Source organism: Garra rufa, chromosome 20 (assembly GCF_049309525.1).
Source record: "Garra rufa chromosome 20, GarRuf1.0, whole genome shotgun sequence".
Lineage (NCBI taxonomy): Eukaryota > Metazoa > Chordata > Actinopteri > Cypriniformes > Cyprinidae > Garra > Garra rufa.
The window spans coordinates 29,363,059-29,373,058 of record NC_133380.1 but is presented as its reverse complement, the minus strand read 5'-3'; the positions used below and the strand labels follow the sequence as shown (position 1 = coordinate 29,373,058).

At 38.5% G+C, this 10,000-nt stretch overlaps 26 non-coding genes across 26 annotated transcripts; all 26 read left to right on the top strand.

Moving 5' to 3' along the window:
* The first annotated feature begins 219 nt into the window (after positions 1–219).
* Positions 220–291, top strand: trnac-gca (transfer RNA cysteine (anticodon GCA)). Its single transcript has one exon. It is a non-coding gene; the product is annotated as a tRNA-Cys (tRNA).
* Positions 292–551: 260 nt separating this feature from the next.
* trnac-gca (transfer RNA cysteine (anticodon GCA)) lies at positions 552–623 on the top strand. Its single transcript has one exon. It is a non-coding gene; the product is annotated as a tRNA-Cys (tRNA).
* A 123-nt stretch (positions 624–746) lies between these two features.
* trnac-gca (transfer RNA cysteine (anticodon GCA)) lies at positions 747–818 on the top strand. Its single transcript has one exon. It is a non-coding gene; the product is annotated as a tRNA-Cys (tRNA).
* A 122-nt stretch (positions 819–940) lies between these two features.
* trnac-gca (transfer RNA cysteine (anticodon GCA)) lies at positions 941–1,012 on the top strand. Its single transcript has one exon. It is a non-coding gene; the product is annotated as a tRNA-Cys (tRNA).
* A 136-nt stretch (positions 1,013–1,148) lies between these two features.
* On the top strand, positions 1,149–1,220 carry trnac-gca (transfer RNA cysteine (anticodon GCA)). Its single transcript has one exon. It is a non-coding gene; the product is annotated as a tRNA-Cys (tRNA).
* Positions 1,221–1,482: 262 nt separating this feature from the next.
* On the top strand, positions 1,483–1,554 carry trnac-gca (transfer RNA cysteine (anticodon GCA)). The gene has a single exon. It is a non-coding gene; the product is annotated as a tRNA-Cys (tRNA).
* Positions 1,555–1,819: 265 nt separating this feature from the next.
* trnac-gca (transfer RNA cysteine (anticodon GCA)) lies at positions 1,820–1,891 on the top strand. The gene has a single exon. It is a non-coding gene; the product is annotated as a tRNA-Cys (tRNA).
* A 458-nt stretch (positions 1,892–2,349) lies between these two features.
* Positions 2,350–2,421, top strand: trnac-gca (transfer RNA cysteine (anticodon GCA)). Its single transcript has one exon. It is a non-coding gene; the product is annotated as a tRNA-Cys (tRNA).
* Positions 2,422–2,952: 531 nt separating this feature from the next.
* On the top strand, positions 2,953–3,024 carry trnac-gca (transfer RNA cysteine (anticodon GCA)). The gene has a single exon. It is a non-coding gene; the product is annotated as a tRNA-Cys (tRNA).
* A 455-nt stretch (positions 3,025–3,479) lies between these two features.
* On the top strand, positions 3,480–3,551 carry trnac-gca (transfer RNA cysteine (anticodon GCA)). Its single transcript has one exon. It is a non-coding gene; the product is annotated as a tRNA-Cys (tRNA).
* Positions 3,552–4,087: 536 nt separating this feature from the next.
* On the top strand, positions 4,088–4,159 carry trnac-gca (transfer RNA cysteine (anticodon GCA)). The gene has a single exon. It is a non-coding gene; the product is annotated as a tRNA-Cys (tRNA).
* Positions 4,160–4,281: 122 nt separating this feature from the next.
* On the top strand, positions 4,282–4,353 carry trnac-gca (transfer RNA cysteine (anticodon GCA)). Its single transcript has one exon. It is a non-coding gene; the product is annotated as a tRNA-Cys (tRNA).
* A 262-nt stretch (positions 4,354–4,615) lies between these two features.
* On the top strand, positions 4,616–4,687 carry trnac-gca (transfer RNA cysteine (anticodon GCA)). The gene has a single exon. It is a non-coding gene; the product is annotated as a tRNA-Cys (tRNA).
* A 122-nt stretch (positions 4,688–4,809) lies between these two features.
* On the top strand, positions 4,810–4,881 carry trnac-gca (transfer RNA cysteine (anticodon GCA)). The gene has a single exon. It is a non-coding gene; the product is annotated as a tRNA-Cys (tRNA).
* A 520-nt stretch (positions 4,882–5,401) lies between these two features.
* Positions 5,402–5,473, top strand: trnac-gca (transfer RNA cysteine (anticodon GCA)). Its single transcript has one exon. It is a non-coding gene; the product is annotated as a tRNA-Cys (tRNA).
* A 530-nt stretch (positions 5,474–6,003) lies between these two features.
* Positions 6,004–6,075, top strand: trnac-gca (transfer RNA cysteine (anticodon GCA)). The gene has a single exon. It is a non-coding gene; the product is annotated as a tRNA-Cys (tRNA).
* Positions 6,076–6,930: 855 nt separating this feature from the next.
* Positions 6,931–7,002, top strand: trnac-gca (transfer RNA cysteine (anticodon GCA)). The gene has a single exon. It is a non-coding gene; the product is annotated as a tRNA-Cys (tRNA).
* A 120-nt stretch (positions 7,003–7,122) lies between these two features.
* Positions 7,123–7,194, top strand: trnac-gca (transfer RNA cysteine (anticodon GCA)). Its single transcript has one exon. It is a non-coding gene; the product is annotated as a tRNA-Cys (tRNA).
* Positions 7,195–7,314: 120 nt separating this feature from the next.
* On the top strand, positions 7,315–7,386 carry trnac-aca (transfer RNA cysteine (anticodon ACA)). Its single transcript has one exon. It is a non-coding gene; the product is annotated as a tRNA-Cys (tRNA).
* Positions 7,387–7,838: 452 nt separating this feature from the next.
* trnac-gca (transfer RNA cysteine (anticodon GCA)) lies at positions 7,839–7,910 on the top strand. Its single transcript has one exon. It is a non-coding gene; the product is annotated as a tRNA-Cys (tRNA).
* A 532-nt stretch (positions 7,911–8,442) lies between these two features.
* On the top strand, positions 8,443–8,514 carry trnac-gca (transfer RNA cysteine (anticodon GCA)). The gene has a single exon. It is a non-coding gene; the product is annotated as a tRNA-Cys (tRNA).
* A 122-nt stretch (positions 8,515–8,636) lies between these two features.
* On the top strand, positions 8,637–8,708 carry trnac-gca (transfer RNA cysteine (anticodon GCA)). Its single transcript has one exon. It is a non-coding gene; the product is annotated as a tRNA-Cys (tRNA).
* A 261-nt stretch (positions 8,709–8,969) lies between these two features.
* Positions 8,970–9,041, top strand: trnac-gca (transfer RNA cysteine (anticodon GCA)). The gene has a single exon. It is a non-coding gene; the product is annotated as a tRNA-Cys (tRNA).
* Positions 9,042–9,168: 127 nt separating this feature from the next.
* On the top strand, positions 9,169–9,240 carry trnac-gca (transfer RNA cysteine (anticodon GCA)). The gene has a single exon. It is a non-coding gene; the product is annotated as a tRNA-Cys (tRNA).
* Positions 9,241–9,361: 121 nt separating this feature from the next.
* Positions 9,362–9,433, top strand: trnac-gca (transfer RNA cysteine (anticodon GCA)). Its single transcript has one exon. It is a non-coding gene; the product is annotated as a tRNA-Cys (tRNA).
* Positions 9,434–9,571: 138 nt separating this feature from the next.
* Positions 9,572–9,643, top strand: trnac-gca (transfer RNA cysteine (anticodon GCA)). The gene has a single exon. It is a non-coding gene; the product is annotated as a tRNA-Cys (tRNA).
* Positions 9,644–10,000: the final 357 nt, after the last annotated feature.

Below are 10,000 nucleotides of genomic sequence, written 5' to 3'. Positions count from 1 at the left end.
TCATTATTTTAAGACAGCACTTTTTGTGGAGGTATAGCTGAATGGTAGAGCATTTGACTGTAGATCAAGAGGTCCCTGGTTCAAATCCGGGTGCTCCCTTTGGAGTTTGCAGGTTTGGACTTACCAATACTTTGTCTTCAAAGCCAGACTGTCTGTATTAGTTATTGTCTCATTAAAGTAAGTACATTTTTTCCACTATTTTCAGGCAATGCATTTTATGGGGGTATATCTCAGTGGTAGAGCATTTGACTGCAGATCAAGCGTTCCCCGGTTCAAATCCGGGTGCCCCCTTTGCCTTTGGCAGGTTTGGACTAACCAAAACTTTGTCTTCAAAGCCAGTCTCTCTTTATTAGATATTGTCTCATTAAAGTAAGTAATTTTTTTCACTATTTTCAGGCAATGCATTTTGTGGGGGTATAGCTCAGTGGTAGAGCATTTGGCAGGTTTGGACTTACCAAAACTTTGTCTTCAAAGCCAGACTGTCTTTATTAGTTATTGTCTCATTGAAGGAATTATTATTTTTTTCATTATTTTAAGACAGCACTTTTTGTGGGGGTATAGCTCAGTGGTAGAGCATTTGACTGCAGATCAAGAGGTCCCCGGTTCAAATCCGGGTGCCCCCTTTGGAGTTTGCAGGTTTGGACTTACCAAAACTTTGTCTTCAAAGCCAGACTGTCTTTATTAGTTATTGTCTCATTGAAGGAATTATTATTATTTTTTTACTATTTTCAGACAAGGCGTTTTGTGGGGGTATAGCTCAGTGGTAGAGCATTTGACTGCAGATCAAGAGGTCCCCGGTTCAAATCCGGGTGCCCCCTTTGGAGTTTGCAGGTTTGGACTTACCAAAACTTTGTCTTCAAAGCCAGACTGTCTTTATTAGATATTGTCTCATTAAAGTAAGTCATTTTTTTCCCCACTATTTTCAGGCAATGCATTATATGGGGGTATAGCTCAGTGGTAGAGCATTTGACTGCAGATCAAGAGGTCTCCGGTTCAAATCCGGGTGCCCCTTTTGGAGTTTGCAGGTTTGGACTTACTAAAACTTTGTCTTCAAAACCAGACTCCCTTTATTAGATATTGTCTCTTTAAAGGAAGGTTTTTATTTTTTTTTTTTTTTTTTTTTACTATTTTCAGACAAGGTGTTTTGTGGGGGTATAGCTCAGTGGTAGAGCATTTGACTGCAGATCAAGAGGTCTCCGGTTCAAATCCGGGTGCCCCCTTTGCCTTTGGCAGATTTGGACTAACCAAAACTTTGTCTTCAAAGCCAGTCTCTCTTTATTAGATATTGTCTCATTAAAGTAAGTAATTTTTTTCACTATTTTCAGGCAATGCATTTTGTGGGGGTATAGCTCAGTGGTAGAGCATTTGGCAGGTTTGGACTTACCAAAACTTTGTCTTCAAAGCCAGACTGTCTTTATTAGTTATTGTCTCATTGTAGGAATTATTATTATTTTTTCATTATTTTAAGACAGCACTTTTTGTGGGGGTATAGCTCAGTGGTAGAGCATTTGACTGCAGATCAAGAGGTCCCCGGTTCAAATCCGGGTGCCCCCTTTGGACTTGGCAGGTTTGGACTAACCAAAACTTTGTCTTCAAAGCCAGTCTCTCTTTATTAGATATTGTCTCATTAAACTAAGTCATTTTTTTCCCACTATTTTCAGGCGATGCATTTTGTGGGGGTATAGCTCAGTGGTAGAGCATTTGGCAGGTTTGGACTTACCAAAACTTTGTCTTCAAAGCCAGACTGTCTTTATTAGTTATTGTCTCATTGTAGGAATTATTATTATTTTTTTCATTATTTTAAGACAGCACTTTTTGTGGGGGTATAGCTCAGTGGTAGAGCATTTGACTGCAGATCAAGAGGTCCCCGGTTCAAATCCGGGTGCCCCCTTTGGACTTGGCAGGTTTGGACTAACCAAAACTTTGTCTTCAAAGCCAGTCTCTCTTTATTAGATATTGTCTCATTAAACTAAGTCATTTTTTTTCACTATTTTCAGGCGATGCATTTTGTGGGGGTATAGCTCAGTGGTAGAGCATTTGGCAGGTTTGGACTTACCAAAACTTTGTCTTCAAAGCCAGACTGTCTTTGTTAGTTATTGTCTCATTGAAGGAATTTTTTTTTTTTTTTCCATTATTTTAAGACAACCCTTTTTGTGGAGGTATAGCTCAATGGTAGAGCATTTGACTGTAGATCAAGAGGTCCCTGGTTCAAATCCGGGTGCTACCTTTGGAGTTTGCAGGTTTGGACTTACCAAAACTTTGTCTTCAAAGCCAGACTGTCTTTATTAGATATTGTCTCTTTAAAGGAAGTTTTTTTTTTTTTTACTATTTTCAGACAAGGTGTTTTGTGGGGGTATAGCTCAGTGGTAGAGCATTTGACTGCAGATCAAGAGGTCCCCGGTTCAAATCCGGGTGACCCCTTTGGAATTTGCAGGTTTGGACTTACCAAAACTTTGTCTTCAAAGCCAGACTATCTTTATTAGATATTGTCTCTTTAAAGGAAGTTTTTTTATTTATTATTTTTTTTTTTTTTACTATTTTCAGACAAGGCGTTTTGTGGGTGTATAACTCATCGGTAGAGCATTTGACAGTAGATCAAGAGGTCCTTGTTTCAAATCTGGGTGCACCCTTTGGATTTGGTTGCTTTGGACTAACCAAAGCTATGTCTTCAAAGCCAGACTGTCTTTGTCATATGTTGTGACATTGAAGGGCGTTATCTTCTTTCACTGGTTTTGCAAAGACCTCTTTTTGACGTTATAACTCAGTGGTAGAGGATTTAACTGCAAATCAAGAAGGTCCTGATTCAAATCTTTTTGCCAACTTTGGACTTGGCAGGTTTGGACTAACCAAAACGTTGTCTTCAAAGCCAGACTATCTTTATTAGATATTGTCTATTTAAAGGAAGGTTTTTTTTTTTTGTTTTTTTTACTATTTTCAGACAAGGTGTTTTGTGGGGGTATAGCTCAGTGGTAGAGCATTTGACTGCAGATCAAGAGGTCCCCGGTTCAAATCCGGATGCCCTCTTTGGATTTGGCAGGTTTGGACTAACCAAAACTTTGTCTTCAAAGCCAGACTAGCTTTATTAGATATTGTCTCATTAAAGTAAGTAATTTTTTTCACTATTTTCAGGCGATGCATTTTGTGTGGGTATAGCTCAGTGGCAGAGCATTTGGCAGGTTTGGACTTACCAAAACTTTGTCTTCAAAGCCAGACTGTCTTTATTAGTTATTGTCTCATTGAAGGAATTATTATTTTTTCATTATTTTAAAACAGCACTTTTTGTGGGGGTATAGCTCAGTGGTAGTGCATTTGACTGCAGATCAAGAGGTCCCCGCTTCAAATCCAGATGTCCCCTTTAGAGTTTGCAGGTTTGGACTTACCAAAACTTTGTCTTCAACGCCAGACTGTCTTTATTAGATATTGTCTCTTTAAAGGAAGTTTTTTTTTTTTTTTTACTATTTTCAGACATGGTGTTTTGTGGGGGTATAGCTCAGTGGTAGAGCATTTGACTGCAGATCAAGAGGTCCCCGGTTCAAATCCGGGTGACCCCTTTGGAGTTTGCAGGTTTGGACTTACCAAAACTTTGTCTTCAAAGCCAGACTATCTTTATTAGATATTGTCTCTTTAAAGGAAGTTTTTTTATTTATTTATTTATTTATTTATTTTTACTATTTTCAGACAAGGCGTTTTGTGGGTGTATAACTCATCGGTAGAGCATTTGACAGTAGATCAAGAGGTCCTTGTTTCAAATCTGGGTGCACCCTTTGGATTTGGTTGCTTTGGACTAACCAAAGCTATGTCTTCAAAGCCAGACTGTCTTTGTCATATGTTGTGACATTGAAGGGCGTTATCTTCTTTCACTGGTTTTGCAAAGACCTCTTTTTGACGTTATAACTCAGTGGTAGAGGATTTAACTGCAAATCAAGAAGGTCCTGATTCAAATCTTTTTGCCAACTTTGGACTTGGCAGGTTTGGACTAACCAAAACGTTGTCTTCAAAGCCAGACTATCTTTATTAGATATTGTCTATTTAAAGGAAGGTTTTTTTTTTTTTTTTTTTTTTACTATTTTCAGACAAGGTGTTTTGTGGGGGTATAGCTCAGTGGTAGAGCATTTGACTGCAGATCAAGAGGTCCCCGGTTCAAATCCGGCTGCCCCCTTTGGAGTTTGCAGGTTTGGACTTACCAAAACTTTGTCTTCAAAGCCAGACTGTCTTTATTAGTTATTGTCTCATTAAAGTAAGTATTTTTTTCCCCCACTATTTTCAGGCAATGCATTTTATGGGGGTATATCTCAGTGGTAGAGCATTTGACTGCAGATCAAGCGTTCCCCGGTTCAAATCCCGGTGCCCCCTTTGCCTTTGGCAGGTTTGGACTAACCAAAACTTTGTCTTCAAAGCCAGTCTCTCTTTATTAGATATTGTCTCATTAAAGTAAGTAATTTTTTTCACTATTTTCAGGCAATGCATTTTGTGGGGGTATAGCTCAGTGGTAGAGCATTTGGCAGGTTTGGACTTACCAAAACTTTGTCTTCAAAGCCAGACTGTCTTTATTAGTTATTGTCTCATTGAAGGAATTATTTTTTTTTTAAATTATTTTAAAACAGCACCTTTTTGTGGGGGTATAGCTCAGTGGTAGAGCATTTGACTGCAGATCAAGAGGTCCCCGGTTCAAATCCGGGTGCTCCCTTTGGAGTTAGCAGGTTTGGATTTACCAAAACTTTGTCTTCAAAGCCAGACTGTCTCTATTAGATATTGTCTCATTAAAGTAAGTTGTTTTTTTTCCCACTATTTTCAGGCAATGCATTATATGGGGGTATATCTCAGTGGTAGAGCATTTGACTGCAGATCAAGAAGTCTCCGGTTCAAATCCGGATGCCCCCTTTGGATTTGGCAGGTTTGGACTAACCAAAACTTTGTCTTCAAAGCCAGACTATCTTTATTAGATATTGTCTCTTTAAAGGAACTTTTTTTATTTATTTATTTATTTATTTTACTATTTTCAGACAAGGCGTTTTGTGGGTGTATAACTCATCGGTAGAGCATTTGACAGTAGATCAAGAGGTCCTTGTTTCAAATCTGGGTGCACCCTTTGGATTTGGTTGCTTTGGACTAACCAAAGCTATGTCTTCAAAGCCAGACTGTCTTTGTCATATGTTGTGACATTGAAGGGCGTTATCTTCTTTCACTGGTTTTGCAAAGACCTCTTTTTGATGTTATAACTCAGTGGTAGAGGATTTAACTGCAAATCAAGAAGGTCCTGATTCAAATCTTTTTGCCAACTTTGGACTTGGCAGGTTTGGACTAACCAAAACGTTGTCTTCAAAGCCAGACTGTCTTTATTAGTTATTGTCTCATTGAAGGAATTATTATTTTTTCATTATTTTAAAACAGCACTTTTTGTGGGGGTATAGCTCAGTGGTAGTGCATTTGACTGCAGATCAAGAGGTCCCCGGTTCAAATCCAGATGTCCCCTTTAGAGTTTGCAGGTTTGGACTTACCAAAACTTTGTCTTCAAAGCCAGACTATCTTTATTAGATATTGTCTCTTTAAAGGAAGTTTTTTTATTTATTTTTTTATTTTTTTGTACTATTTTCAGACAAGGCGTTTTGTGGGTGTATAACTCATCGGTAGAGCATTTGACAGTAGATCAAGAGGTCCTTGTTTCAAATCTGGGTGCACCCTTTGGATTTGGTTGCTTTGGACTAACCAAAGCTATGTCTTCAAAGCCAGACTGTCTTTGTCATATGTTGTGACATTGAAGGGCGTTATCTTCTTTCACTGGTTTTGCAAAGACCTCTTTTTGAAGTTATAACTCAGTGGTAGAGGATTTAACTGCAAATCAAGAAGGTCCTGATTCAAATCTTTTTGCCAACTTTGGACTTGGCAGGTTTGGACTAACCAAAACGTTGTCTTCAAAGCCAGACTATCTTTATTAGATATTGTCTATTTAAAGGAAGGTTTTTTTTTTTTGCTTTTTTACTATTTTCAGACAAGGCGTTTTGTGGGGGTATAGCTCAGTGGTAGAGCATTTGACTGCAGATCAAGAGGTCCCCGGTTCAAATCCGGGTGCCCCCTTTGGAGTTTGCAGGTTTGGACTTACCAAAACTTTGTCTTCAAAGCCAGACTATCTTTATTAGATATTGTCTCTTTAAAGGAAGTTTATTTATTTATTTTTTTATTTTTTTTACTATTTTCAGACAAGGCGTTTTGTGGGTGTATAACTCATCGGTAGAGCATTTGACAGTAGATCAAGAGGTCCTTGTTTCAAATCTGGGTGCACCCTTTGGATTTGGTTGCTTTGGACTAACCAAAGCTATGTCTTCAAAGCCAGACTGTCTTTGTCATATGTTGTGACATTGAAGGGCGTTATCTTCTTTCACTGGTTTTGCAAAGACCTCTTTTTGACGTTATAACTCAGTGGTAGAGGATTTAACTGCAAATCAAGAAGGTCCTGATTCAAATCTTTTTGCCAACTTTGGACTTGGCAGGTTTGGACTTACCAAAACTTTGTCTTCAAAGCCAGACTGTCTTTATTAGTTAGTGTCTCATTAAAGTAAGTAATTTTTTTCCCCACTATTTTCAGGCAATGCATTTTATGTGGGTATATCTCAGTGGTAGAGCATTTGACTGCAGATCAAGCGTTCCCCAGTTCAAATCCCGGTGCCCCCTTTGCCTTTGGCAGGTTTGGACTAACCAAAACTTTGTCTTCAAAGCCAGTCTCTCTTTATTAGATATTGTCTCATTAAAGTAAGTAATTTTTTTCACTATTTTCAGGCAATGCATTTTGTGGGGGTATAGCTCAGTGGTAGAGCATTTGGCAGGTTTGGACTTACCAAAACTTTGTCTTCAAAGCCAGACTGTCTTTATTAGTTATTGTCTCATTGAAGGAATTATTATTTTTTTTCAGTATTTTAAGACAGCACTTTTTGTGGGGGTATAGCTCAGTGGTAGAGCATTTGACTGCAGATCAAGAGGTCCCCGGTTCAAATCCGGGTGCCCCCTTTGGAGTTAGCAAGTTTGGACTTACTAAAACTTTGTCTTCAAAGCCAGACTGTCTTTATTAGTTATTGTCTCATTAAAGTAAGTAATTTTTCCCCACTATTTTCAGGCAGTGCATTTTATGGGGGTATAGCTCAGTGGTAGAGCATTTGACTGCAGATCAAGAGGTCCCCGGTTCAAATCCGGGTGCCCCCTTTGGGCTTGGCAGGTTTGGACCAACCAAAATTTGGTCTTCAAAGCCAGTCTCTCTTTATTAGATATTGTCTCATTAAAGTAAGTAATTTATTTTTACTATTTTCAGGCAATGCATTTTATGGGGGTATAGCTCAGTGGTAGAGCATTTGACTACAGATCAAGAGGTCCCCGGTTCAAATCCGGATGCCCTCTTTGGATTTGGCAGGTTTGGACTAACCAAAACTTTGTCTTCAAAGCCAGACTAGCTTTATTAGATATTGTCTCATTAAAGTAAGTAATTTTTTTCACTATTTTCAGGCGATGCATTTTGTGTGGGTATAGCTCAGTGGTAGAGCATTTGGCAGGTTTGGACTTACCAAAACTTTGTCTTCAAAGCCAGACTGTCTTTATTAGTTATTGTCTCATTGAAGGAATTATTATTTTTTCATTATTTTAAAACAGCACTTTTTGTGGGGGTATAGCTCAGTGGTAGTGCATTTGACTGCAGATCAAGAGGTCCCCGCTTCAAATCTAGATGTCCGCTTTAGAGTTTGCAGGTTTGGACTTACCAAAACTTTGTCTTCAAAGCCAGACTGTCTTTATTAGATATTGTCTCTTTAAAGGAAGTTTTTTTTTTTTTACTATTTTCAGACAAGGTGTTTTGTGGGGGTATAGCTCAGTGGTAGAGCATTTGACTGCAGATCAAGAGGTCCCCGGTTCAAATCCGGGTGACCCCTTTGGAGTTTGCAGGTTTGGACTTACCAAAACTTTGTCTTCAAAGCCAGACTATCTTTATTAGATATTGTCTCTTTAAAGGAAGTTTTTTTATTTATTTATTTATTTATTTTTACTATTTTCAGACAAGGCGTTTTGTGGGTGTATAACTCATCGGTAGAGCATTTGACAGTAGATCAAGAGGTCCTTGTTTCAAATCTGGGTGCACCCTTTGGATTTGGTTGCTTTGGACTAACCAAAGCTATGTCTTCAAAGCCAGACTGTCTTTGTCATATGTTGTGACATTGAAGGGCGTTATCTTCTTTCACTGGTTTTGCAAAGACCTCTTTTTGACGTTATAACTCAGTGGTAGAGGATTTAACTGCAAATCAAGAAGGTCCTGATTCAAATCTTTTTGCCAACTTTGGACTTGGCAGGTTTGGACTAACCAAAACGTTGTCTTCAAAGCCAGACTATCTTTATTAGATATTGTCTATTTAAAGGAAGGTTTTTTTTTTTTTGTTTTTTTTACTATTTTCAGACAAGGTGTTTTGTGGGGGTATAGCTCAGTGGTAGAGCATTTGACTGCAGATCAAGAGGTCCCCGGCTCAAATCCGGGTGCCCCCTTTGGAGTTAGCAGGTTTGGACTTACCAAAACTTTGTCTTCAAAGCCAGACTGTCTTTATTAGTTATTGTCTCATTAAAGTAAGTATTTTTTTTCCCCACTATTTTCAGGCAATGCATTTTATGGGGGTATATCTCAGTGGTAGAGCATTTGACTGCAGATCAAGCGTTCCCCGGTTCAAATCCCGGTGCCCCCTTTGCCTTTGGCAGGTTTGGACTAACCAAAACTTTGTCTTCAAAGCCAGTCTCTCTTTATTAGATATTGTCTCATTAAAGTAAGTAATTTTTTTCACTATTTTCAGGCAATGCATTTTGTGGGGGTATAGCTCAGTGGTAGAGCATTTGGCAGGTTTGGACTTACCAAAACTTTGTCTTCAAAGCCAGACTGTCTTTATTAGTTATTGTCTCATTGAAGGAATTATTTTTTTTTTTCATTATTTTAAGACAGCATTTTTTATGGGGGTATAGCTCAGTGGTAGAGCATTTGACTGCAGATCAAGAGGTCCCCGGTTCAAATCCGGGTGCCCCCTTTGGAGTTTGCAGGTTTGGACTTACCAAAACTTTGTCTTCAAAGCCAGACTGTCTTTATTAGATATTGTCTCTTTAAAGGAAGTTTTTTTTTTTTTTTTTTTACTATTTTCAGACAAGGTGTTGTGTTGGGGTATAGCTCAGTGGTAGAGCATTTGACTGCAGATCAAGAGGTCCCCGGTTCAAATCCGGCTGCCCCCTTTGGAGTTTGCAGGTTTGGATTTACCAAAACTTTGTCTTCAAAGCCAGACTGTCTTTATTAGATATTGTCTCATTAAAGTAAGTCATTTTTTTCCCACTATTTTCAGGCAATGCATTATATGGGGGTATAGCTCAGTGGTAGAGCATTTAACTGCAGATCAAGAGGTCTCCGGTTCAAATCCGGGTGCCCCCTTTGAGCACTATAAGCACTATAAAGCCAGACTGCCTTTATTAGATATTCTCTCTTTAAAGGAAGGTTTTTATTTTTTTATTTTTATTTATTAATTTTTTTTTTTTTTTTTTTTTACTATTTTCAGAGAAGGTGTTTTGTGGGGGTATAGCTCAGTGGTAGAGCATTTGACTGCAGATCAAGAGGTCTCCGGTTCAAATCCGGGTGCCCCCTTTGCCTTTGGCAGGTTTGGACTAACCAAAACTTTGTCTTCTTTATTAGATATTGTCTCATTAAAGTAAGTAATTTTTTTCACTATTTTCAGGCAATGCATTTTGTGGGGGTATAGCTCAGTGGTAGAGCATTTGGCAGGTTTGGACATACCAAAACTTTGTCTTCAAAGCCAGACTGTCTTTATTAGATATTGTCTCTTTAAAGGAAGTTTTTTTTTTTTTTTACTATTTTCAGACAAGGTGTTTTGTGGGGGTATAGCTCAGTGGTAGAGCATTTGACTACAGATCAAGAGGTCCCCAATTCAAATCCGAGTGCCCACTTTGGACTTGGCAGGTTTGGACTAACCAAAACTTTGTC